At 40.4% G+C, this 26,987-nt stretch overlaps 1 long non-coding RNA gene across 1 annotated transcript; it reads left to right on the top strand.

Annotated features, from left to right (window-relative positions):
- The first annotated feature begins 15,427 nt into the window (after nt 1–15,427).
- LOC131479811 (uncharacterized) lies at nt 15,428–24,749 on the top strand. The gene is made up of 4 exons (XR_009245106.1): nt 15,428–15,467; nt 19,078–19,192; nt 21,251–21,291; nt 24,579–24,749. It is a non-coding gene; the product is annotated as an uncharacterized LOC131479811 (long non-coding RNA).
- Nucleotides 24,750–26,987: the final 2,238 nt, after the last annotated feature.

Raw genomic sequence — 26,987 nt, 5'->3', positions numbered from 1 at the left:
CAATAGCAGGAGCTTAGTTGATCCGAAGTTGGGAGCCAGGCCAGGAGCTTCTTCTGGGTGACCCACACAGGTACGAGGTCCCACGTCCTTGGGCCATCCCCAGGCCACAAGCATGGAGCTGGATGGGAAGTAGAGCAGCCAGAACACAAACTAGCACACACATGAGATACTGGCATGTGTGAAATGAGGATTTAGCCACTAGGCTATCATGTGCAGCCAAAAAATATTTTCAAATTACATATCTGATAAAGGATTAATATTCAGTGTCTATCAAGAGCTCAAGAAACTCAACAAGAAAATTAGCAATTTATTTAAGTAACAGACAATGGCTATAAAAAAGTATTTTCAAAAGGAGGAAATACAGATGGTCAACAGACACACGAAAAACTCAAGATCACTGTTTAACAGGGAAATGCAGTTAAAAACCAAAATGATGTCTTATCTCACTCTGGTTGGATGGCTACCATGCAAAAATTGAAAAGAAAAAGCAAATACCCTAATACCCAGGTGTTATGAATATAAATTTATATGTATATTATAGAGGGCAGTATGAAAATTCCTCAGAAAGCTGAACATACATTCAACATAGGAGCCATTCATTATAGAAATTTACCCAAAAGAAACAGAATATATACATGGAAGAATTACTTAATCGTCATGCTCATTACAGCTTGACTTATAATAGCTAAGATTTCGGGGCCTGGCACGGTGGCCTAGCGGCTAAAGTCCTCACCTTGAACGCGCAGGGAACCCATATGGGCGCCGGTTCTAATCCCGGCTGCTCCACTTCCCATCCAGCTCCCTGCTTGTGGCCTGGGAAAGCAGTCGAGGATGATCCAAAGCCTTGGGCCACTGCACATGCACGGGAGACCTGGAAGAGCCTCTGGGCTACTGGCTTCGGATCGGCTCAGCTCCAACCATTGTGGCCACTTGGGGAGTGAATCAATGAATAGAACATTTTCTTCTCTCTTTCTCCTCCTCTCTGTATATCTGACTTTGCAATAAAAAGAATATAAATTTAAACAATATTTTTTAAACGTCCTTTTTATATTTGAAGCAGTTTTGAAGGATCACAAATGCATCCTCAGTAGCAAAAGTTCCTGGAAAATTCTTTCTGTGTCCTTTTTTCTCAAAGGGTATTTGTTGACTTTTTGCCTGTCAGGATTTTGCAGTTTCCCGTTCTGGGAAGCACTACAACAATCACTGGTAATCATAGTTGGCATAATCCATCACAGTGGTGGCTACCTTCTACATCATTCCAGCTTTCCTGTCAAAGACGGTTGTAGATTTAGAAATATTACATGGCTAGTAGGAAAACTTTCTGTGTAAAGAAAACAAAATTTGTTCCTGTGAATTAAACCAGTGTGATTTAATACTCAAAACTGGTAGGTACCTTTCAATACGTGAACATGGCAAGATTTAGCTTTCAGAATAGTCTGTAATCATACAGCTCCACTAAAGGCAGTTCCCAGATTTGATTATGCTAAACACATTAATATTCATTTTGTAACCTTCACATAACAGAATCCACATGCTTGGTTGAGGCCTACATATGCTATCTATTATTCAGTTTTATCTGTTCCCGATGGTACAGTACACAAATCAAATAAGGGTCAAGCCAATCTACCTCTCCCCTCTGCCAGGATATTTGTGGACAGTGTTGTGGGCTAAGGAATCGTGAGAAAGATGAAAATACTTTTTCTTTTGAATGTGACGTAACATGGAGTCATTTGTGAGACACTCGCATTTTCCTCCAAATTCACAATCTTACTGGATAGGACTGTTAATAATTTGTGCTACGTATCCTCCTGTTTTGGAAATTGTTCTGCTCAGTTATTTAAATCTTCTTAGTAATAACATATGGTCTCACAAGCCACATGACTTTAGCAACACATATGTTAGAAAGGTTTAGTGAGGCCTGGCACGGTGGCCTAGCGGCTAAAATCCTCTGCTTGAATGTGCCTGCTTCCTACATAGGCACCAGTTCTAATCCCGACAGTCCTGTTTCACATCCAGTTCCCTGCTTGTGGCCTGGGAAAGCAGTCAAGGATGGTCCAAAGCTTTGGGACCCTGCACCACGTGGGAGACCTGGATAGAGCTTCTAGCTCCTGGCTTCAGATCAGCACAGCAACGGCCATTGCAGTCACTTAGGGAGTGAATCATCGGATGGAAGATATTTCTATCTGTCTCTCCTCCTCTCTCTCTCTCTATATATACGACTTTCCAATAAAAATAAATAAATCTTTAAAAAATAAAAAGGTTTAGTGTTCTTTCTCTCTTTTTGGGGGGGTCTTGAGTAGAATAAAATATTAGTTATAATATCATTCAGAGAGTGGTGAGTTATATTAAAACATTTTTGTTTCTTAAATATTAAAAAATTGGTATTACTATTAATAAAATAGATTTCTGAGATTTCAGAGAAAAAATCCCAAGAGGTGATTATAACTCCTTCTCTTCCTCCCCCAGTCCCTATCCATTCCTTTTTTTTAACCTCTAATTTTTGCAGCCACATAATTTTAACAATTGTCATGTACCTTTCATTCACCATTCGCACTCTGTTAATATCTTGTGTTAGAGAGACAAGTCCATAATGAGTATTTGGATGTTCTGTGAATCCCTACAAGCAGAAAATTAATTCTTACATACCCTAAAGATGCAGTGTTTATGATCTATGATACTAATAAAGATTGTCAGAAAAGCTAGAGACAAGAGCATAAGGATGAGTGAAATGGTCTTAGTTTGGAGTAAACATGTTGTCTACTGCTCTTTGAAACAGAAAATGAAAGTATTTCTGTCTGAATCCTTCTGAATCAGAAGACTTGATGTTATGAAGCCACAGAATACTGATCCAAGAAAGTTTATTTAATCTCGCACCATCTGGCTCCTCTATTTTATAATGTTAGTAATTTTTCTCTTGACCCATCCTTATTCCTTAACTTCTAGAACATTACTGAGCTCACTGTAACCTATATGTCATCTTAGCTCTTTGCTTCTTATTAGACTTCTGTTTTCATTGTTTTCTACCTTTCCCTGGCTCTGCCATTGGCTCTCCTCCTGTCACTCTCCTACTCTTCTCCTGTTAATTTTCCAAGTTTTTGTATCATTCAGGCTTTGGCTCTTAGACACATTCTCAACAATGTAGCTGTTCTTATCAACCTCATTTTCTCGTATGAGATTAACTGTAATCATGAAATCTATGTTTCCATCCTCAACTTCTTTACCAACTTCCAAGTTACAAAACACTTCCAGTTAACTACTGATGGACATTTCCAATCGCTTCTTGCTGAGTTGTTCTCCCTGTCTTTACTCCCCATAGATTTCCTTGCCTTTTTTTATGTTTTACGTCATTGAGAATTTCCAACTTGCCATCTAAGCCAGAAAGAGTGGGTAGTTTTCTACTTCTTTCATTCTTTCACAGTCAGTTAGCACTCATCTTACCAAGTCTAGTAGTTTTATTCATCCATTGTTCTGCTACCAGTTTAGAATTTCTCCTGTCTCATAACTCTAGCCCCTATTTGAGGATACTTTTTCTGCTATATTGCAATCATTGTTTATAGAGCTAGTTTATTAAAATGTGAAAGTAATATTTGGGCCTTGGGGTTGGGGGCAACTGCAGCTCCCTGCAGTGTGGCAGTTGTGGGGTGTGCCCATGCCGGGTTGGACCCAATGCAGGGGGCTCAAGCCAAAGACACTGCTGGAAGGCAGTGAACAAGTCCCTAGGCCTTGGTGCCAGCCAGCAGTGAACTCTGGGGTTTTTAAGCTATGTAGTTGCTGCCTGGGGACACCCATAAATAAGGCCAGTTTTAGTGTAGGTGAGAGGCAAATTTTGGTTGATTCGCAGTGACAGGGTCATGAAAGTTTCAGGCATGTGTGGGGACTGAGACCTGGTGGTTTGGAGGGAAGTATCCAGAAGATAATTTGGGTTAGACTGATTCACCAGCCCAATTAGGAATCCAGATATGGGCTGGTAGCATGGAACATCACTGATGGCCACACACCAGTCCGCACCAAAGCTATGGATGGTTGCCTGTTTGGCAGTGTTAGGTACCATTGCCCAACTGGGTGGTGGAAAGGTCACATTTGGCAGGATCCAGACACTATCCAGCACGGGAGAGAACTTGGTCTGGGGGTAGACTCTGTGGGGTTGTGTGGGCCCAAACCTGTGGTAATACAAGTCCCCCTGGTTAGCTTGTAAGCTGGGGTTGTGATGAACTAAGCCAGGTGTGACCATGATACCTGCCATCACTCACAGGTAAAGGAACCCACAACAGTCTGGGCAGGTCAAGGCAGCAGCACCCTAATGTGCATCCTAGAACAGGGTGTGGGGTGGGCCGGGCTGCAACTGGAAGGGGGCAGAATGGGCAGGGCCAAACAAACCTTAACTCATAAGAAACAACAGAAATCAGGTTGGAGCACAGGTCATGCCAAATATGCCTTTGCACCTACTGATCTGCGTGAGACAGGGACGCTAAGCCACAGCACCTAAGGCTGGGGCCGGGACAGGTGAAGGGCTCTGGCAAGCTGAGTCAGAGCAACCATTGGCTTGCGCATGATCTAAGGCTGGGAATAGGCCTGGTTGGGGAGCTAAGTGGACACCCTAGCTGGGTGAGTTTCCCATCAGGGAGTGCATGGGCTGGAATGGGGGCTGCGTTCAAATCAGCATATGGATGTAGTCTCCCCTGGCACAAGTGTGTGTGATGGGACTGGAAGCACCAAACTGGCCTAGAATCCAGCACCATCTTGTGCTCTGCAGGACCAGGGTAGATGTATGACAGACTAGGCTAGGTCTCAGCCCTTACTGAACCATGTGTGAGCTGTATAGGGGTATGGAAGAGCCATGGCTGGGTTGAAACATCCAACAGTAAGAATCAGATTGGGTTGAAGGCCAGTCAGGAAAAGCCACTGTTCCTAAGGCAGGAGGTGAACTGAGTAGGGTTGGCACATGGACCCCCTGGTATGCGTGAAATCTGGCTTTGAGAGAGGTTCTAATGGAAGAGCCTGGACAACTCCTCTGGCAGGACACAGTCCCTGCAGGTAAGCACAAGAAGCATGATAGGAAACAGCCCAGAATAGGCCATGGAAAATTTCCCACTGGCACACATTTGGCATGGGTCAGGGGCAGACCAGGCTGAACCCGTTCACATCACCTGCTGACGAATCCGAGCACCAAAACAGAGTTTGGGTCGAGCTGGGTTTGGTTGTGACACATACCAATACACAAATTAAGGAATACCAAGGTGAGATGAGCCGTATCAGATGTGGTTGCAGCACATGTGAAAACCATGGGGTGGAGGGAGAGGCAAAGCCGACAGGGAATTGTGGGCTCCCCTGCTGGACAACTACTTCCATTGGAGAGTGTCAGTCGGGATGGGGACAGATCAGACTAAGCAGGGCTACAACACCTGTAGGTCTCATGTGAGCTAGATAAAGGAAGGGCCACGAGGGGCTGACTGTCCCGACTGGTGCAAGCAAAAATTGGAGTGAGTGAGGGTTGGTTGGGCTTAGCCGCAGCATTAGCCTGCAGAGGCTGGCACTGGGAGCTAATTCTGTCAAGTCAAATACTAGAACCACCTGGGAGTACATAATCTGGGAGTGGGAGTGGCCTAGTAGGGAGATAGTGGGCACCTCCCTCGGGGTTACCACTCTCACTGGACAGCACAAAAACCAGGACAGGGGCAGGGGTGGCTAGACAGAAAGGCACCTGCCAATAAGTGTGTGGGCTGAATAGTAGGTTGGTTGCATTGAATTAGGCTTCAAGACCCATTGACATGCATGAGAGCTAAATGGGATGTGGGACAGACTGGACAAGCCTACAGTACATACTGGCAAGCATGGGAACCAGGGTAGGGGGCATGCTTGGTGGGGATTATGGGGAGTCGCCCCAACTAGGCTGCAGCTCCAACTGGTTTGCGTGAGAACCGAGTATGAAGTGGGCAGGATCGAGCTGGGCTACAACACCCGTTGGTTCACAAGGAAGACAGGGCTGGAAACAGAACTGACCCAGCAGTGGCAATGACCAGCATGTGCATAAGCTGATTGGTGCAACGGACGGTGTTGGACTCTGTACTAGCAAACTCACACAAGAATCAGGTCTGGGATCACCTCAGACGAAATTTCTTTGGAGATCCCTTCAATTGAACTGCTGATCGCAGAACCCCAACCATGAAGAGACTATGTCAGCCAGTGGACTCTGAATGGGTTTCATTGCGATTGGAACGGCGAGATTGGCAGCAATCCATCACTGTTGAACTATCAAAACTGCTTGAGCAGGAACCTCGGAGCGCGCCTCACATTGGGGATCTGGGATGGGTGGGAGGTTGGGTGGGGCTTTCCCTTTGTTTCTCCCCTGATCCCAGATACAGGGAAAAATGATAATATTAGTGTGGAAACAATGGTATTACCCACTTTCACCCTGTAGCACTTGACCTTCTGTACCCTAATCAACTAAGTAAGATTATTAAAAAATAATTTTAAAAAAAGACCTAAAAAATGTGAAAGTGATGCAACCCAAGTATTTCAAATTGTTTTTCAGAATAGAATCACATTTCTGTCCTCTTCATGTGGCATCAAAGATTTTAGATCAGAGTTCTCTTCTGTTTGTTCATTTCCTTCTCTTTCAAATGTTCCTTCCTGTGTCTTTTCCTGACATTAGTAAGAAAGTAAGAAAATATGACTGCTTTCTGCAGCAACATACACACTTAGAAAATCTGAAATGTACAAGAAATTATGTGAAAAAGAATCTTTCAGCTGTTTGATTAAGGTTGCAAGCTAAAATTTCTTCTTTAAAATTTTATACCTACAAATTATTATGTATCATTTTAGTAGAGATTTTAATAATAACTGGTCTACCAGGAGAAAGAGTAACATATTTTTGATGCTGAATCAACTACATGGAAAAATATATATTTGTGGTATGATCTATGACACAGGAAAAAGGTGAAATTGTGTAACTTGAATTATGTAAGATCTTAAAAAAAATTACTGTCATTATATTAACTGAGAGTTGACAAAATTTAGCTTGCTTAGGAGCAACCTAATCAAGCAGGTGCTATCACGTGGTGTTGACTCAACTAAATGACTGTGTGGGAGACTGGTATTCTGATTTATAATATGACCTTTAAGAAGAATGCATAGAAAATGAAACTGAAAGAGAAAAATAGTTATGTTCTTCAGGGTGTAGTTGTTAATGAAATAATGTCCAAGAATGCTCACAGATTCAATGTAGGCTACGTTAAAATACCTGTTTCCTCTTAAAATTATATATTATAACATAATTTTCATTTCCCTTTATATATGTGCTATTTCAATAGCTGGGTAAAATGTTTGTTAAAATTCACCAAAATAATTTTGCAGTTTTTTTGCTTTTTAACATATTATTCCATGTTTAACTGACAATCTTTAGATGATTGATGTTCTTGAAAAACCAACATCCCAAATGAAACAAAAAATTCTTTCTATAAAGAGTATGTAAAACATCCGCTACAGTTGTTATAATTTCAGTCTTGCTTACTTTTAGAATCATAAAGATGAATCATCAGTTGATTTGTTTTGAAATAGTACAATTTGTCAAGGCAACCTTGTAAAGCCTTTATAAAGTTGAACAACGAAAGATGTTCTGATTTTTGGATAGAGCTTGTCTGTAATTGTAAATCTATTAAAAAGATACATTCTGTTTAGCCTAGAAGAGGTTAAAACATTAGAAAATGGAAATAATGCTTGTCTTTCTTTTTCTTTATTTTTTTTTTGTTCGGTTTCATTTGATACATCTCCTTTGTTCATTGATAGTCTAAGGTTATTTGCTCTCTGCTATTCAGTTTTCAGAAATATTTTAACCATTTGTGTACCCCTGAATCCTGAAGTGTATTGTTATTTTTTTTTCTGTCACTCTTCCTTTTAAGTGTTTTTCCCCATAAATAAAATTTCAATCAAGGAAATATAATGGGAACAATTCCTGCTGATGCTTTGCCTCAGGAAGGAATTCCAGAATTTAACTATTATGTTATAAAAATCCAAACAGAAAATGCAGGCAGATGTGTAGAGCACACAAATACACCAGTAAAACTCCCACCAGAAAAAGTAGATTTGATCTGAGTGTTGCCATAGCAAATAATCAGAAATCAGTGTGATTCTAATGTTAATACCTATGACACACTGTTGGAAAGACCTTTCATTAGCCTGAATTAGTTTTCCATAACAACTGTAGCTATTTTGAATTGTAAAATATCAAGATCAGTGCCACACGAAGAAAATTATTTGGACATTTGAGAAGTTAGGATCTTAGTCTGAGCGATAATGGAAAAACAATGAGAATTGACTATGAAAGTTTCATAATGTGAAGATTGATATTACCCATGCTTAGAGTCGACTGTTTGAGATGAACTCTTTATAGTATAGTACAAAACAGGTGAAAACATTTCTCAATATAAGACAAAAGTTCCTGAGGGAAGGGTTCTTGCCTCTTCATACCCTAGATATTAATTTAAAGCAAACAAAAGGACAAATGAACTGTCTCCACAGGACCCAATGTTTAGGAAGTCTACCATCTACACCAAATCACCAAATGGTTGTCCTTGAGAGTATAATAGTTTTGAAAGCCTTTTATTCTATCATTTTGAATATAAAAAGCAAGACCGTGGAAGCAGAAGAGGGGTTGCTGCAAGTCTATGAAATATTCTAATAGGTTCACAATGGCAAAGCTGCAGTTTTCCCATTCTTCATCCTCCATGACGTCACAAGTCTAACTTAACTGTGACATCAATTGCAAGCAAAAAAAAAAAAAAGGAAAAAGAAAGCTATGTCTACTATTTATAAATAGCTGTATTGAATATGACATTATTCAATATAGAAAAGAACTGTTTTCACTATATGGCCTTATGATTCTAAACTGTGGTGGCTAAAAGGCTTATTTTTCTGCCCCACTAGTTTTTTTTCTTCATTGCTAATGCCTGGAATCAGTGAGTGCTTTTAATCAAAGAAACTTCTAGTCTTTCCACACATTGTTTCAAAGCAAACATTTTGACTCAAAGTCTTTATGAGCTAACATTAAGTTTTATTTATGTGCTCAATAAATATATGGCTCTTCTCCACTGGAATTTTCTCCTCCTGCCCATAGAGTATAATATCTGTGCCTATGTTCTCTCAGAAGCTTCAGGCTCATGATGGGTTTGGTGTTGTAAGTGGTAAACCACTTTATGCTTGGAAAAGAACCTGAGAATAGTCCTCTCACACGCTGAGGTGTGGTGTCATTTTTGAATTACTATCTCAAAATTTCCTTTCCAATATTGTGGAGGCTGTACTGTACAATATGGAGAGACATGAAATTCAGAAAAAACAACTGGATTATAATTTTGTAACCAAAACACATTTTGATATTTCTATTTCAAAATAGTCATTATTCCTGTCTAAATGGCTAGATTCAGCCATACTTTACTATTATGTCTGTCTTTTAGTTTTACACTATTATATAAGTACTTGTTCATCATATTTTCATATTGCTTACATTTAATTCCACAATGTAAACTTTTCAGAGCACACATAATAATTTCCATGTAATTCTGAAAAGCTAATTCCCCTAATTTTAATGGTAGAGACTCCTTTGCATTGATTGTCCCTGTTTCTAAATTTAAGAAAATGTATAGAAGGCATTGTTAGCATCTATGTGGGAGCTTATGAAGTTCTCTATACTTTTTCATTGCACTTACAACCATGTCCTCTATCAACATCATTTTGCAACTTCTCCCATCAAGAAATATTCTCTATTATTTGCATCAGCACTTGTGACTTGTTTTGGCCAATAAAATGCAACAGAAATGACAATGGGACCAGTACAAAGCCTACATCTTAAGAAGCCATGTAACTTTTGCTGATTCTTGAAAACATTTCAGCTGCCATTAAACCAGTTGCTGATTGATATGAGTCAAATAATACATTTCCTGCTGTTGCTCCACCCACTTGTAGCCAGAACTGCCTTCCTAAATGACAGTTGGTGCAGATACATAAGTGAGCCTGGCATGAACAGAAATACCCAATTAAAACAATATTAATAAGTGATTGTATTAACTTAATGAATCTGGGGATGGTATTTCACAGTGAAAGCAACTGATATTGTATAATGGGCCAAGAATCAACATTTTAAGCCTTCTAATTCACATTAATATGTTGTTTTCTTCAAAACCAATGGAAAAACCTGTGTGGCAAATGATTTTGCTAATGTTACCAGTGTTATTATATATGTAAAGCTCTGCTTGCTTATGAAAAGATGGTTGTTGCTTTACTTTTAAATACAGTGTATCAAGAAGTCCTGTTACTCCCATTTCATAGAAATGTCCAACTGATGCCATTACATTGAAATAACTCACGTATCTGTGAGTTTTTTCCCAATTCCTTTCCTGAAGTGAACATAGTGTTTTTCAGGTTTATTTTGTTTTTTGAAGGCATAGAACTGCAGCATATATTAGGCTTTCAATTTTCTAGGTAATTCTTTTAAATGCTTGTTAATTTATAGCTCTCATTTAAGTAATTTTAGTTCCATGACTAGCTAATTATTAAAATTTATTTTAGTTTGGTGTGCACGTTTCTGGTGACCTCAAGTGACTGCAATGGATGTTGATTGGAGTGATAGTGACTAATTTTGGTTGTTCGATGTCATGTGATCATTTTTGGTTCAGAATAGAAAACAAGAAGATGAGATAATTAAATTCAAATTGGAAAATTTGCTTCTGCTTCAAGCAGATGTGCAGAACTATAGACAGAACATTGGCTATTATACGTGTGAGACTTTGTAGTGCTGCCATCAGTAATCCTTTCTCATTGCACATAATGAAATCACACATTGCATCATATGTCGTCTTTACATATAGGTCACGCAAAACTCACTCATACTACACCAAATTATTAGATTTGTTGGTCTTTCAGGATAGTGAAATTAGTTTTCAACTTGAAATGTTTTTCTCTGTTAAAAATTGTAACTGCAATAAGAATTAAAATTAAATAAAATAATTACTGAAAATAACCTAGCATATATAACTGATACTCTTTATGTCTATGAAATCCCAGGAGACTGCAAAGAAACCTACAATTAACTATGGTACTGTGGGAATGATTTCGCCTGAGCTTGACTGATCCATGATGGACTTGTGCATGTAGCTCCTGTTAGCTACGTACTAGCTAGGTATCCTTATTGATCTTGGCTGGGCTTGTACACATCTATTGGGCTTGAAAATGGCTTACATGATCATAGAAGCTCTGCTATGCATCACGAGTCTCATGTTGTAGAAAATGAGCTGACTATATCGACACGGAGAAGGCTGAGAAGCAAGCACATGCCCAGTCACACACATTTTTGTAAACTTCCATTGGCATTGTAAAATCAAGTTGCTTGATGGGTCCCAGAGATGTGATGGTATGTAATGCTACGTGGACTCCTACATGGTCATTCTATTGTCTGTTCGCATGAAGGGACAGAGAATTTAAGGAAAAGACTGTACCCATTCTTGGAACCAATCTTGAGAGATTCCGGAATCTGCTTATAAGAATAGTTCAGTCTATGCTATTATCTGGTACCAAGATCATTTGCAATGCATTTCTACATTAGTACCTGATCAAGTAGTGTATATTAATGTTTATCCTCTTTCTATGTATATAAAGTTTCTAATTATGGTGTCTTTCTTCCCCCTTATCTTTTCCTACATAATTGGATGAAATCATGTCATTTCTCAATGATACTTAAAATTCAAGCTGTTAACTCAAGCCCATAGTTGAAAGGATTTAGACAGGAGTCAAGCTTCCAGGGACTAAGTGTGAGCCTGGCCAATCATAGATCTCTCTATTCACCAACTTCTCTGTTATCCAGTTCTGCAGAGCATCCCTGATCAGCTAGCTGAGAGGTAAATCGATAGACTGCCTCTGAAGATAGAACAATGAGAATCTGGAGTTCTAAGATTTCTGTTCATATTGATCTAAGAACTTCTTTGTTTCATTGTCTTAATTATTACATAATCCAACAGTATAAGCAGCTCCAGAACATTTGGCTCACGAGAATCTATGCTTTTGGCAAGTAAAAGATGTTGAATAAAGAAAAAAAAATCTTGAATTCCAGCACATGCGTCTTTACTAATTTATTTGCTTCTAATTTTTTTTCAAATGCATACTTCTAAAACATGCTTCTCAGAATACTAAAAGTATGTATCTCAAATTATCTCTACATCTGCCTTAAAATTATACACTTTGTTTCTATGATCTTCACAACTGTCAAGAATGTAGCCAATGTAATCTATTTTCTAAGCAACACTCTCTAGCATCTTATCTATTATAAGCTTGCATTAAATAAATTATTTTATTATGCTTTTTTTTTTTTACCTTTTTGATTGGCTGACCCACTAGCTAAATTTCTAGAATCAAAAAGTTACTTAGTAAAGATTTCTGAAAAATATTTAGTTCATTATATGAAACTCACTTAAAGAATTAAAACTGCATCCCATATGCTAAGCGTGTATATGTGTGTGTGTTTTGTTATTCAGCAGTATTATGTATTTCATTTAAATGCTTTTTAATTTTTTTACTATTCTGCTTTAAGACTCTTAGCAGATAAAAATACTCTGAAAAATAGAAGAGCATGTCTATTTAATTTAGTATAAAAATAGAAGTACGTCTAATATGCTAATAGCAAGTGCTTCTTGTATTGATTCCATTCTCAATTACAGTACTGACAGATTACACTGATTTGTAAAACTAACTGTAACTTCAGCATTTTAAAAAAAATTAACAGGCCCGGGCATGATAGCCTAGCGGCTGAAATTCTTGCCTCAAATGTTCCAGGATCCCATATGGGTGCAGGTTCTAATCCTGCCAGCCCCACTTCCCATCGCGCTCCCTGCTTGTGGGAAGGCAGTCGAAAATAGCCCAAAGCCTTGGAAACTTGCATCCACTTGGGAGACCCGGAAGAGGTTACCGGCTCCTGGTTTTGAATTGGTTCAACTCCAGCCATTGCAGTCACTTGAGGAATGAATTAACAGATGGAAGATCTTCCTCTCTGTCTCTTCTCCTCTCTGTATAACTGCCTTTCCAATCAAAACTAAATAAAACTTTTTAAAAAATTAACAGAAATCTCCTTTTCTTAGTTAGTTGTCTAATACAAAATAATTTCTTGGTTTCCATTATCTGGTATCAGTTATATATGCTAGTTTATTTTCATTTTTAAAAAATCATTTTTACTTCTTATAGTTTTGAATCATTTTACTTCTTTTTTTTTAAAAAAAGATTTTATTGTTATTAGAAAGCCGGATATACAGAGAGGAGAGACAGAGAGGAAGATCTTCCATCCGATGTTTCACTCCCCAAGTGAGCCGCAACGGGCCGGTGCTGCGCCGATCCGAAGCCGGGAACCAGGAACCTCTTCCAGGTCTCCCACGCGGGTGCAGGGTCCCAAAGCATTGGGCCGTCCTCGGCTGCTTTCCCAGGCCACAAGCAGGGAGCTGGATGGGAAGTGGAGCTGCCGGGATTAGAACCGGCGCCCATATGGGATCCCGGGGCTTTCAAGGCGAGGACTTTAGCTGCTAGGCCACGCCACCGGGCCCTCATTTTACTTCTTATAGTTTAATCTGTCTTTCCAAGACTCCCCCGGTTGAGGTAGTTGTGACGGTATTGACGACTTCGGAGGCATGTACTCGTGCTCCTGCATGCACACTGTTCCCTGTCTCTTCATTTAGATTCCTGCCTCTGATCTTTGCCTCAGTAGCTTTTGTGCCTTACGGCATAACTTCTCCAGATATCACTTAACTGAACACTAGCTTCACGAAGGGGTTGTACAGTTCTAACACTTTGGTTCCAGGCCTTCTACTAATCTTATTTTACACTTTACTCTTAAATTCTTCCTCACTGATCTTGGCACAAATGTTAGGTACCTTGAAGTTCTCTTTCTAAAGTTTTATAGCATGAATTGACCTACTTGTTACTTATCTTGAATCTTTGCCAGGAAATCACTTAAGTTTCTGTTATTGTTATTTTATCCATATGGTAGCCTACAAGATTTTATTACCCCTCATTAGAGGGCTTTTAGTTCTTTATCATTTATTTTGTCCTTGTGGCTTAATGCTTTTGTAAACTGTGTGAGTGCTATTTTAGTCAGCTGTGGGATGGAGCACGGAGAGAAGCATGCATCTGCCATGTTTTTCAGGAAGTCCTCCTCATCATATATTCTCTCATATGTCTGGAGGGGGTGGCAAGTCACTCCTCTCCCTAGGCACAGTTAGATCAGTTATGTAGTTTCTGAGAAGTAGGTCCTTGTTGATTTAAAACCACTCATCAGCATTCGTGTGGAGCAAACTGGAGAGTCTTGGGGCTTTATTGGAGGAATATCAGGCGAAAAAACACTTCCTGTGTCACTGTTTCCTGAATGAAAAGGAAAGGCAACTGATTTTGAGTTGGAAAGGAGGTTTTGTCAATTCCATCCTTTTCTTCTTAGACGTTTCCCCTTCAACAGGGTATTACAGGATAAGTTATTTGGCTCAGGCTTTACCTGAATGAAGGCCTCCACAGATCTGTGGCTGAAATGTTAATGTATACATCAGACCACAACTTAAGCTATGTTCCCAATTTACTCAATCAATTAAAATAATGAAATTTAATCTCCTTTATGCCCATTCCCTGTGTTTTTGTTATCTATTTTTGTTTTTGAACTTAAGAATGGAAGAATTATATATCTATAATTATATATGGATATAATTTGTACACACACATATTATCTACTATCCTTTTCCCACTGAAACAAACACCCAAATCAATAAATTTAATCTTATTGCAAATACAATAATATTTGATTTAACGATGGATACAGAGGCTAACATCTTTTTGACTATGCCAGTTAGTACAGACTTGAGCAGATCTGAAACAATTGTACTGAGTAAAGACCATGACTTCCCACTGCTTTTCTTTATTATTTTATTTTTGATGATGTTTATATAGTTGATTAGGTTGGGAAGAGTTGAAGGTTAGGGGAATCTGGGTAAAACCATTATTTCTACATTTTCTTTTTTTCCAGCTTCCTGTATCTGGGGGAAGAGGGGAGATAAGGTTAAAAAAAAAAAAAAAAAACACATCCAGTCTCTCAACTGCCTCAGTACCCAGGGATGGGGAATAAGTACCCAGCACCATCCCAGGGTCCCTAGTGGGGAGCATGCTCCAAGGGATCTGCTTAAGTGGTTCAATAGTTCAATACTTCTGAAATGCTGTCAATCTAGACAATCTAAGGATGAGGAAATCTTTCTAAGGTCCACTGGCTGACATCATCTACCTTAGAGTCTCTGTTAGCACAGATATTTGCTGCCAAAGCTTAACTGGGGTAGTTGGTCAACTTGTTCTTCTCTCCTTCCTCTGTTATGGTACCAGATGTTCATAGCAGGCGCCAGTGGACTGTCAGATTCTCCATGAGCATCTGGGTATGCCATTCACTGATTCATCCAAGCCACTGAGTAAGCCCAGTTCTGACACATGCACTCCACATTGAGACCAATGAACCTGTATTTCTCCCCATGTGTGAGGTTCAGAGTCCAGTGGTTCAGTGGGGGGGAGGGGGCAGATTCCCAAAGAAACCTTGTCTGATGTGATCCCAGGCCTGACTCTTGTTTGTGCTTACCAGTACAGGATCTGGCTCTGTCGGTTTCCCACATCAGCCTAAACACATCCTGGGAGGTGAAACTGCTGGGTCAGTTCTGCCTCCAACCTCATCTCTTACATAAACCAATAGATAACTGCAGCCCAGAACAAATCTGACTACCACACACTAGGCCCTCATATTCACCAGTGGGAGGTACAGTCTAGGCAGAACGACTCACAATAACCCCCTCTAGACCTATCCTCAACCCTGGTTCCTGCGCTTGAGATTTGTATAGCAGACAGGCATGATCTCTGTTCCACAGCCCATTCAGTTCTTGCACACTCCAGTGGGCACTGAAGCCTAGTTCAACCCAATCAGAACAACTATGCAGTCCAAACTCATGCAAAGCCTGCTTCCCAGCTCTGGTTCTCATGTTCACCAGTGGGAGTTGCAACCCATAAGAGAGATGATCAGTTTCCCTACTGGGCCCACTCCCAATACCGAATCTTGCACTGTCCAGGTTATTCTCAAATCTAGTTTGACAGGATTTGCCCCTGGTTCCACTACTTGCCAGTTGATACTGCAGCAAAGTCCAGCAAACTTGCATTTACTCTGGCTTATGCAAGCACCTGTGGGCTAATGCAAGCCCAACCTGGATCTCCCCGACTGAGCTTACATACAAGCCAATAGGTATAGTAGCCCTGCCTGATCTGCTTTGCCCCTACTCAGTTCTCACATTCACCAGTGGGAGCAGTGGCCCAGCAGGGAAGCCACCCCCAGGTCTCACATGTGTAATGGGTACTATGGTCCAGTGTGGCATGGCCTGGCTCACAGTAGCATCTGCCAGCAGGTGCTGTAACCTGGCCTGGCACAATCTACCCTCAGTTCCAGCTCATGCTGGTGGATGTTGAAGCCTTGCCCTGCCCAGCCAGCCCCCAGTCCCAGCCCTAATGTGAACTGGCTGGTATTGTGGCCAGACCTGGCCTGTTTTGCACCCCATCCTGGTTCTCAGATTGTCAGTGGTTATTATGAACTGGCTCAGTCTCGCCCACCCCCAGACCTGTTCCCAATGCATGCCAATGGACACCACAACCTGGCCTGTCCTGGGCTGCTCCTACCACTGGTTGTTATGCTCACCCGCAGAGACTGCATCCTGACAGAGGGTTGCCCAAGTTCTTCTATCAGGTCTCTTCCCACTGGCAGATTTGATGCACACCAGTGCTTGCTTAGCCCAGGCTGAATTAGTTCACCTCCTGTCCTGGAATGAACAATGGCCTTGTCCAACCAGTCCACACCCATTCTAGTTCTTACTGTTGATTACAACAGCCCAGCCACACCTGATCCAAACCCAGACATAGCTCTTGTGTGGTTCAGCAGGGCCAGAGACCTAGCTCAGCCCATTCTACAACTTCCCTGACTCTCATGAGCACCAGTGGGTGCAGGAATCTAGCCCAGTCTGTCACACCCCAGATCCAGTCCACACCCATTCCAAGGGACATGTCCAGCCCAGTTCACAGCCCCCATTCTGGCCCTCATGGTCCCTAGTGGGAACCACAACCCAGCCAGGGCATCCCTTTAGTTCCCCAACCAGGCCTGTTCCCAGTTCATATCTTGCTTATGCCTGTGGTTGCTCTGACCCGGCTTGGCATATAGCCTATCCTTCTGCGTTGGTGTTTGCTATTGGATGCTGCAGCCCGGCCTGGCCTGGCCCAGCCCCAGTCCCAATTCTTGCTTGTGGGTGCTGCAGCCTAGCCCTGCCCATTCTGCTCCAATCCATGGCTCATGCAAACAGGTAGGTGTAATAGCCAAGCTTGACATAACCTGCATTCCAGCCCGGCTCCTGCACATGCCAGTGGGTTAAGGTTGGCCTGGCCCTGCCTGGTCTGCCTCCCTCCAGAAGCACTCCAGTGTGTGGAGCTACCTTGCCTGGCCTGACCAAAAACCGGGCCTGAACCACATACTCACCAGCAGGAGCTACGGCCTTCCAGGGCAGTTTACTAAGTTCCTTCACCAGGCCCACTCCCAGACACATGTTGTACATGTACTTGTGGGTGCTAAGTCCTTTCCCAGCATAATCTGCTCCTCTGTCACAGTCTTTGTATGAACTGATAGATGTTGTGATGTGGCCCTCCCCATACCCTATATTTGTGGTACACCTGCAGATGCTTTAGCCTGAACCTACCCAGCTTGTTCCCAATTTCAGCACCCATGATTGTTGGAGGGTTCCAAGGTCATGTCTAACTCAGTCCATCACTTCCCAGCTCTTAAGCTAACCAGCAGAAATATCAGTTGTACAGCAGTGAGCTCACATGTCCCTCACAGAATCTGCCCAGGACCTGGTTTTCTTGCATGCTGGCTAGTGTCATGGCCCAGCCTAAAGTTACTGCCCCCTATTCTAATACTCACTGGCAGATACTGTGAACTAACCGTGCCAGGCAGGCCCCCACCCCTAGCTTTAGTGTGCACTGGTGAGTGGTAGTCAGCTGTGGTCCATGATAATTAGCCCAGCTCAGGTCTTCCACGTCAGCTGGTGCCTCAAACTGATCCATAAAGGTCCCTGGCCTCTCACTTGCAAACCACTTGGTCTAGTTCCCCTTGCTTACCTGCAAGTAAGGTGGCCTTGTTGTTGAGAGTCCCTCAGAATTCATTCCTCACATGCAACTCACTCCCTCATGGTCCTTCATCCCCTTATCACCCTACCCTTTCCCAAATTATCCCATTGTCACTGTGCCCAGGAACACATGAGTTCCCTAGCCAGCCTTCCAGCTCCTGGCATGAGTACTATCCTGTGACTGAATTCCTCCACACAACCAAAACACAGGCCCATTCAAAGTCACCCAATCCTTTTCCAACAGCTGCCAGGCCAGCATGCTAACCTGGAACTCTCCCTTCCCCGCCCAAACCCCCTATTGCACAAGGGACCTAGCACCTGGGAAATTTGCTAAGACTTTCTCCATTTGTCTGGGTGTGAGCCTCCAGGTCCCCTTATGCCCCTGCGGGTGCTATCCCTTTGTCCGTCTGTGAATCTGCACCCCAGGCCTTCATAAGCAAGTTGCAGCTGACATGGGAATAGTGGCCACAGGAGCTGTCCATGGCTGCCTCCAGAGTGGGAATAACCCACCTCTTATTTTTAGTCAAGATACTGATTCTTCCGCAGAGTGATTTGATGAAAATCATTGGGAATGATTGCAATGATTTCTCATTTGTGACAAAGTCAGCTGGCACGTGAAGGATGAACTCTGAGCAGAGAACTGAGACCGAGTCCACATGCGATTCCACCTGATGCCCACATTACCACAGAATTTCTATTTATCCAGGTTAATAAATGTATGTTTCTGTTTGTATCTGCTTGAAATGGGTTGCTAAGCATTACTGCACTGTTGAATTTACGTTTTCAGGATACTGTCACAATTTTTTCATCTTTCCAAAGCGCTTCTGCCAACAGGAGCATTATGCACCGTGCGCTCAGGCATCTTTGCTTCCAGATTGTTTCTCAAATTCATGGGTGGAAATGTTTCCTCTTCTGCTAAGCATACTCAGTGTGCCAGGCCTCACTTGATGAATACCGACAACGAAGCAGAGGTCTTAGGATTCCAGGAGGTATGCTTAACATTTTTATTCATTACTGAGATAAATGTAGGGAGAAGCAAGATAAGGCAAGTGTGAGTCACTGCAAATTGTAAACTTAGAGGTCTAGGGAACCTTTTAGTTCTTACGCATTGTGAAATGTGCATGGTATCCTGCTCGTAGTCACAGGGCTACTGACCTACCTCCAGAGGGGCGGGAGCTCATCAATACTGTTATTGTTATTTTTATGATTACATAATAAGCAACCCAAACAACAAGTCACATTCTTCACAGAACGTGTAACTATTTATTTGTTAGCTGCACTTGCTACAGAGGCAAAGCACATAACTATAGGAGGTGATGTTAAATTGCTTATTTAATAACCTCTTTATCTTTATTCCAGGACTTTATGTTGTATATTTTAAAAGTACTCAATGACTTTTTTCAGAACCCTAATGACTGTGTCAAGCCAAATTGCAGTTTTCAGCTTCTCTGTATCTGAAAGAAGAGATAATTAAACACATACTAAAATAATGCAAAAGGGAAGTATGGGATACCTGTGCAATAAACCTCAGTAGATATTAGGTTCATATACCCATTGTGACCAAGTAAAGTTAGGGAAAGCATAAGGAATGTTTGTATTTTTATCAGTATAATCATTTTAGAGATGGTAAAATTAAAGAAAGAACTTAATTTTTGTTTATTGTCAGCCAATTCTGGATAAGAGCTTTCGTAAATAGTAAGGATTTTTTTGTTGTTGTTTTTAAGCGAACGAGGCTTACTTCCCAAAGCTGTGAGAAACATGCTTTGGTGGCATAGATTCATGGATTCATAGATCTGCAGTTACAGGAACTGTAACTGACCAAGGGCTCTACCACCTGTAATGCTCCTTGGCGAGGTGTGCCACTTGCTCTTGTAACCCCCATGACTGACTCTGAGAGGGAACCTAAGCCAGTATCCTGGGGCCAAGAGGATTCCCTTGGAGGCTGTTTGGCAGGGGAGCCACACTCTGACTCTGCTGCTGCTTTTCCGGTGACTAGAAGCTGAAAACAACTGCATCCTTGAAAGCTTATATGGTTATAGTTACCAAGAGTTTGAGGAAAGCTCTTTGAAATTCTTTGAAGTGAATCATATTGAAATTCAGAGTTCTGTTTTTGTTGGTTAGCTGTGTACGTTTTGGTGTGGTGTAGTGGTAACAAGGAAACAGAAAACAGTTCCTTTAATTCCCTGCCTGGGTTACTGCTCCGGGCAAGTATTTCACATACCATCCTTTACCCACAGGCATATTAATTGGGAAATATCAGTTCTCATTATGGGAAGGTGGGGTGGAGGTGGAAAGGAAGGAGAGGAAAAGAAAAAGCAGAAGGATAAAAAGAAATTTGCCCATCTGCCAGTTGACTCCCCAAATGTCCTCTTACCACTTCCCCCCAGTAATTGGGGCTGGGTCAAACTAAAACTAGAAGCCAGGAACTCAATCTAGGATGTTCACATGAGTAGCAAGGACCCAAACACTTGAGATATCACTAGCTTACACACAGTGTGTACAAACAGGTAGCTGGAATTGAGTGCCGCAACAAAGCTGAACTGTGGGCAACACGAATAGCATCGTAATTGCCCATCTTGGGTCAGTTTCAGAACTAAAATTATAATATTCACATTTACTTGTAAATACATAATTTAATTATTTAAATTTTTACATTGAATATTATATATATTTTTTCTTTTGTATTATGAATTAAATACCTGGTTTCTATTGTGAGTTCTGACCTATTCCATTAGGAGGCAGACATAAGACATAGGCAAAATAAATAAATGCTGTATGTTCAGCAGCATTGTGATTAAACAGCTGATAAAGCTAGTGAAAATCATACGATTGGCTGTGTGCAAAGCGTAGAACTGGGAATTCAGTTTGAATCCAAAAGCCAGTGGATCAGGGAGGATGGTGATATAAACCTAGTTCCAGTTTAGAGACCTGAGAGCTGATTAGGGGTAAGACTGTTTAAACCTTAAAAAGTTGAGCTTTGTGGGAAATGATGATGTCTTAGCTTAACGAAAAGATTCCACTTTTCCTTTGCGTTGTTTTCTATTTAGTCCTTCAATAGATTGGGAGCTGTTCCCTTGCATTGATGAAGGTGAGTTTTTTCCTTATTTAGTTTCCTGAGTAATGTATATCTTTTTTTTTTCTGCTCCACTTCCACTCCAATGTATATCTTTTATAGAAATCATAATAGCACACTCTGGAATAATGATTAAAGCTCTCTGTTCATCCCTTAACCCAGCTAAGCTGACACATAGAATTCATCAACACAGTGTAGGAGAGAAAACTTGTCATTCTACTTTTCTACAAATCACAGACTTTTCTGATCAAGCCATTTCAGAGGTCCTTGACTTACATAATCTTTTCATTAAACAAAGATGACATTCAATTCATGAAACCTGTAGACATCCCTGGAAGTTACTGCCTGCTGCACAGACAACTATCACCACCTTGAGGCTTTGAAGATGCAATTACCTGGAAGTAAGCTGGAGCGGCACTCTCCAGGCACAGTTGTGCACAGCATACTCATTTCATTTGCATTCCTTTCCACTTCCCCTGCTTTCACTCAATATGATTGAAATAAATGTTTCTTGAGTTTGTATAATCAACATTATTTAAAGATCTAATTTAATTTAAACCCTTGCCATCACAATAAATAATCCCAAATCCTAAATTATTATAGGCAATTTTCATGTCAACTTTAAAGTCATTAGTTTTATATTTAGATTCATTTTAAAAAATTCTTCTGATAATTCTCACCCTATACCTGGATGGAAATGGAAAATTGTAGGTGTATAATTTCTAATTTTCCTGTATGTTTAAATTGTTCTCTTTCTTTACTGAGCAAATGTCAACTGGGATGAGAATAGAAATTTGAGATCAAACTTGCTCTGTCAGTCATCCTAGTACAATTCCATGTCCTTCTGGTGTTTAATATTGCACATGGGAAAGTCTGGTGCCTGCTTCATTTTTGTCCTTTGAGTAGTTTTCTTATGTATTCCTAAGCAATATGGTTGACTGAAGGCTTTGGTGAGTCATGCATATATTCAAAATATCTTGTGCATTTCTAGAGAAGACATTATCAGATCATAGGTTATATGGCTCCAGAGCCTGGATAATGCCAAACAGCTTTCCAGTATGGTTGGGCCAAGTTGTTTTCCCACCAGCAATGTATGCAAACTCAATTTGTCTTCAACCATAGCTGTGATTTCAAATATATAGCTCTTTAGTCTTTGCAGTTAATTTTGGACATACGATCTTTCAAAAAAAAGTCAAATTCTTAAGCTAATACTGTTCTTAGCATTCTCTTTCACAAGTTGCTGAGCCCATTTTCTCAAATGTCTACCACTGGATATGTGTAGATGGTGGCTAATCACAAGCATTTATTTATTTATTTATTTATTATAGTTTTTTTTTTTAATTACAAAGTCAGATGTATAGAGAGGAGGAGAGACAGAGAGGAAGATCTTCTGTCCGATGATTCACTCCCCAAGTGAGCGCAACGGCCGGTGCTGCTTTCCCAGGCCACAAACAGGGAGCTGGATAGGAAGTGGAGCTGCCGGGATTAGAACCGGTGTCCATATGGGATCCCAGGGCGTTCAAGGCAAGGACTTTAACCGCTAGGCCACACCGCCGGGCCCTAATCGCAGAAATCTATTAGTGTTCAGATTTATTGGTGCCTGTTTTATATCCATTTTTCCCTTAATAGCTTATAAACCATACCAAATTATAAAAATGAATAAAAAATGATACATAGATTAGAAAATATTACACATGGAATTATTTTATTCCCATGTTATTGTCAACAAGATGATGTTTCAGAGTTCCTCTTCCTAACAGGAAACTCTTGCTAAAGCTCTCTGCCAGTCCATGTTTATTTCCAGGACACAGAATCACTATTTTTGTGTACACTGTTGCTATGCTTTTAGGGGCTATGTTTCAGAGTCTGAATTGTCAGAGATGTATTGAAAACACATCTCGTAGGAAATAAAATGAAATACATCCATTACACAGTCACCATGCATTTCTGTGTAATATAAACTATCATGTCCAGATGTGAGAATGCAGTGCAGTGTGCATCTCTACTTCCAGATCAAAGATGGACTACTAATGAAACTGTTTACTGTATCTTGACAATAGGATGCTGAACTCTCTGCCATTGTCCACGCCCACAATGATGAACATGTGACTGTTTATGAAGAGCTATGCTGTAATAATAATATAGGGGAATTTTATGGGGGTGGGGAAGGAGGCAGGGGAATCCCAGGGCCTATGGAACTGTATCATAGCATGATGGTAATAATTTTAAAAGAAGTAAGAAATAAAATAATCCAATCCTGGCTTTATTTATTTGTTTATTTGAAAGCTGAATGATACAGAGAGATCTTCCATTCTCTGATTCAGTCTTAAAATGGGGTCAATACCTTGTCTGGGGCCAAGCTAAAGCCAGGAGCATGTACTTCAGCAGGGTCTCCAACATGATTGACAAAGACCCAAGTATTCAGGCTGTCTTCTATGCCATCTCAGGCATGCTAGCACAGAGCCACAGCAGAACAGAACAACTGGGATTTAGAATGGCACTAGATACGGGTTACTAGTGTCCCAAGTAGAGGCTCAAACCTCTGCCACAATGTTGACCACTAGTATATTTGATATTTACACAATCTCTTTCTCTCTGCTGAAATGAGATTATTGTCTGATCAAGGCTAGTGATATTTTTCTGTTTTAAAAACTAATGTTTATGAGGGCTGGTATGGTGGGTTAGCAAGTTAAGTCTTCACCTACAGTGCTGATATGTCCTGTGGGCGCTGGTTTGATACTTGGCTGCTGCCCTTCCAATTCAGCTCCCTCATAATGACTAGGGAAAGCATCTGAGGCTGGCTCAAGTCTGTGAGTCCCAGCATTCACTCAGGAGACCCAAAAGAAGTTCCTGGCTCCTGGCTTCTGATTTGAGGGTGACCCAGCTCTGGAAAATGCAGCCACTCTGGTATTGAACCAGCAGATAGAAAATCTCTCTTTTCCTTTCTTCCTCTGTAACTCTGCCGTTTCAATAAAAATAAAAACTAAAACTTAATATATGTTGCTTAAAAATTAATATGGAACTAACTTCTAATCCTTTGTAGACACTAAAAAATAAGGATTAAAAAATGCCATTAAAATAAGTCAGCCCTGCTAACATTGCATGGTTGCTATTGCCTTTGTTTCTGTCTTAGACAATTTTTATGAAAGTTTTCACTAGTCATTTTCTACATTAAAAATGAAATATATTTTTTAAAAATTATAGTACTTGGTAATGTGATTTTTTTATCAAATGAGAACCCAACTTAACCTATTTGAACCTGATGAAACTTAATATGACCAGAGTGTTTCTGTGTCCCAGAGAGCATTAAGTAAGGGCTTTGTTAACCTCCATGACACATTTATCAAGGAAGTCGTGGAAACAATGCTTTGGCAAAAACAGCTCATCATCACAAAATTCAGTTTGGAGAGACTACATCTTCCCAATGCCTAAACCCTAATAGCCTCTCTTTCCAAGCAGTACAACAAACAGTAGAGGGTGAGTACATGCTGTCAACATTACTCAAGCAGTAGGTACAGTCGCCACAGCTTAGATTATCCCTGATCCAGCTCACAGGTAGGCTTCAGATGTTGACATATGACTGTTTATATAGGGGAATTAATAATATAGTAATATAGGGGAATAATAATAACATAGGGGAATAATAATAATATAGGGGAGTTCAGTGTGTTGGGGGGAAAGGATTTGGGGTAGAGGTAGGGGAAATCCCAAGGCCTATGGAACTGTATCATAAAATGATAATAAGGATAAAAAAAAAAAACTTCTTGGTGACCCATAAACTCATTTCTGATCATGTAAGAAAAAAATCTCTCTAAAATTCTTGGATGCAATTTGATTGGAAGGAAGAGAAAATCCCTAAAATTCCTTGTAAAAACTTCAACACTGATTTCCAGGTTCTTTGTGCTGATGTGGGTAATTGTTTAGTTTTCTTTTATTGTCCTTGGTATTGCTTTGTTGGACAATTGTTTTCTTGTCATCTGACAAAAATGTACATATCACATATATGTACTGTTTCACAGACACATCTATGCAAAAGCTCATAGAAAAAGAGCTCTCAGGGCCTCTAAGAGCATTCATTGCATTCATGGGGACTCCAACATTATGACCTCATCACTCTTCGAAGGCCCTGGGCTCAAACCCTTGGCACTGGGGATTGCCTCACATGTGAATTTGAGCAGAGAGGCACAAGGTTTAAGTAATTCTATACAGGTATTTAAGCAGAAGGATTTTTTTTTTTTTTTTTGGTTATCACTGCATGAAAGAAAGAATATAAAGGCCATACGTAGTCACTCCCAGCTTCCACAGTTCATAATACATGACTAACTTGACCTCATCTTCCCTGTTCTCAATCTACTCCCATACTTTTCCGTATTATTTAAAATAAATCTTAGAAATTGTGTCAGTTGTTCTGTTAATATTGGTATGATTCTGTAAGATTTACAGCTTCAATGCTTTTTTTTTTTTTGTTAAAGCCATAACAAGTTCTACTACTTTAAACATTAGGTGGTTATGTCAATTCCATAATATTGCAAATTGCTGTTGATGTTATATTGGGACTCTTAATTGACTGTGATGATATTATACCAGCCCTAACTTCGGACCAGAAACGGTCTCCCCAAGAAACTGTTCAACCCATCTGGACAATAAGTAGCTGGACTCCATGCTTAGTATATGTTTGCAAGGAAAGAATCTTGATTGAATTTGAACTGTAATGCTGCATCAAGGTGGAGGAATCCACCAGGGGGGAGGGGAGGGGGAGGGGTGGGAGGATTCCCAGAGCCTATGAAACTGTCACATAATGCTAAATATTAATAAAAATATTAAAAAAAACATTAGGTGGTAAATCCCTTGCATTTGTTCTCAGCTAGGATGCTTAGATACTTACAAATATGTACTTTTAAAAACCTTCAGATTTGTTTGGTTTTAGCAAGATGGCAATGTCTTCTAGCAAAAGGCAATTAAAATGAAAAGATAACAAATCTTTTTAAAATGTATTTTAGTTACTTCTCCAAGTTCCCAGTCTCTATGTCAATGTTTGGCCAAGGTCAGAAGAGAATAACTCCTCTGCATGGCTGTGCATTCTATTCCATTGATATGTGATAAATTTCTAAAAGTTATATCGAACTTTAAACTGTGGCACAACCCTGATACCAATATCATAATATGGGCTCATGTTTTATTGTACATAGTTACTCAAATGTTACCTTGGTAAGCCTTGCTCCAGCTGTTTCAAATTAGGTTGATTTCATATGTTACATTAATAGCAGGGAGGAGTCCAATGATGGCAGAGAGTCCAGCATCCTATTGTCAAGATACAGTAAACAGTTTCATTGTAAGTCGATCTTTGTCTGGAAGTAGAGATGCATACTACATTGTATCCTCACATCATGATATGTTAGTCTCCATTTCACAGTTGCTATACATGCCCTTAAATGAAAAGTCACAGTACAAAATCAACAATAGGAAGAAACATAGAAATTTATAGTGCCATGAGGTTAAATAACATGTTACTAGATATGACAGTCTCCATTACACAGCTACTATACATCCCCTTAAATGAGAAGACACAAAACAAAATCAAGGAAGAAAAAAGAAATTAACAACATCATGAAGTTAAATAACATGCTACTGAATGACTAATGTCCCTGAAGAAATGAAAAAGAAAATCAAGAAACTCCTTGAAGAAAATGATGCTACCGTATGATCTATGA

Source organism: Ochotona princeps, chromosome 3 (assembly GCF_030435755.1).
Source record: "Ochotona princeps isolate mOchPri1 chromosome 3, mOchPri1.hap1, whole genome shotgun sequence".
Classification (NCBI taxonomy): Eukaryota; Metazoa; Chordata; class Mammalia; order Lagomorpha; family Ochotonidae; genus Ochotona; species Ochotona princeps.
This window is presented reverse-complemented; position numbering and strand designations above follow the sequence as displayed.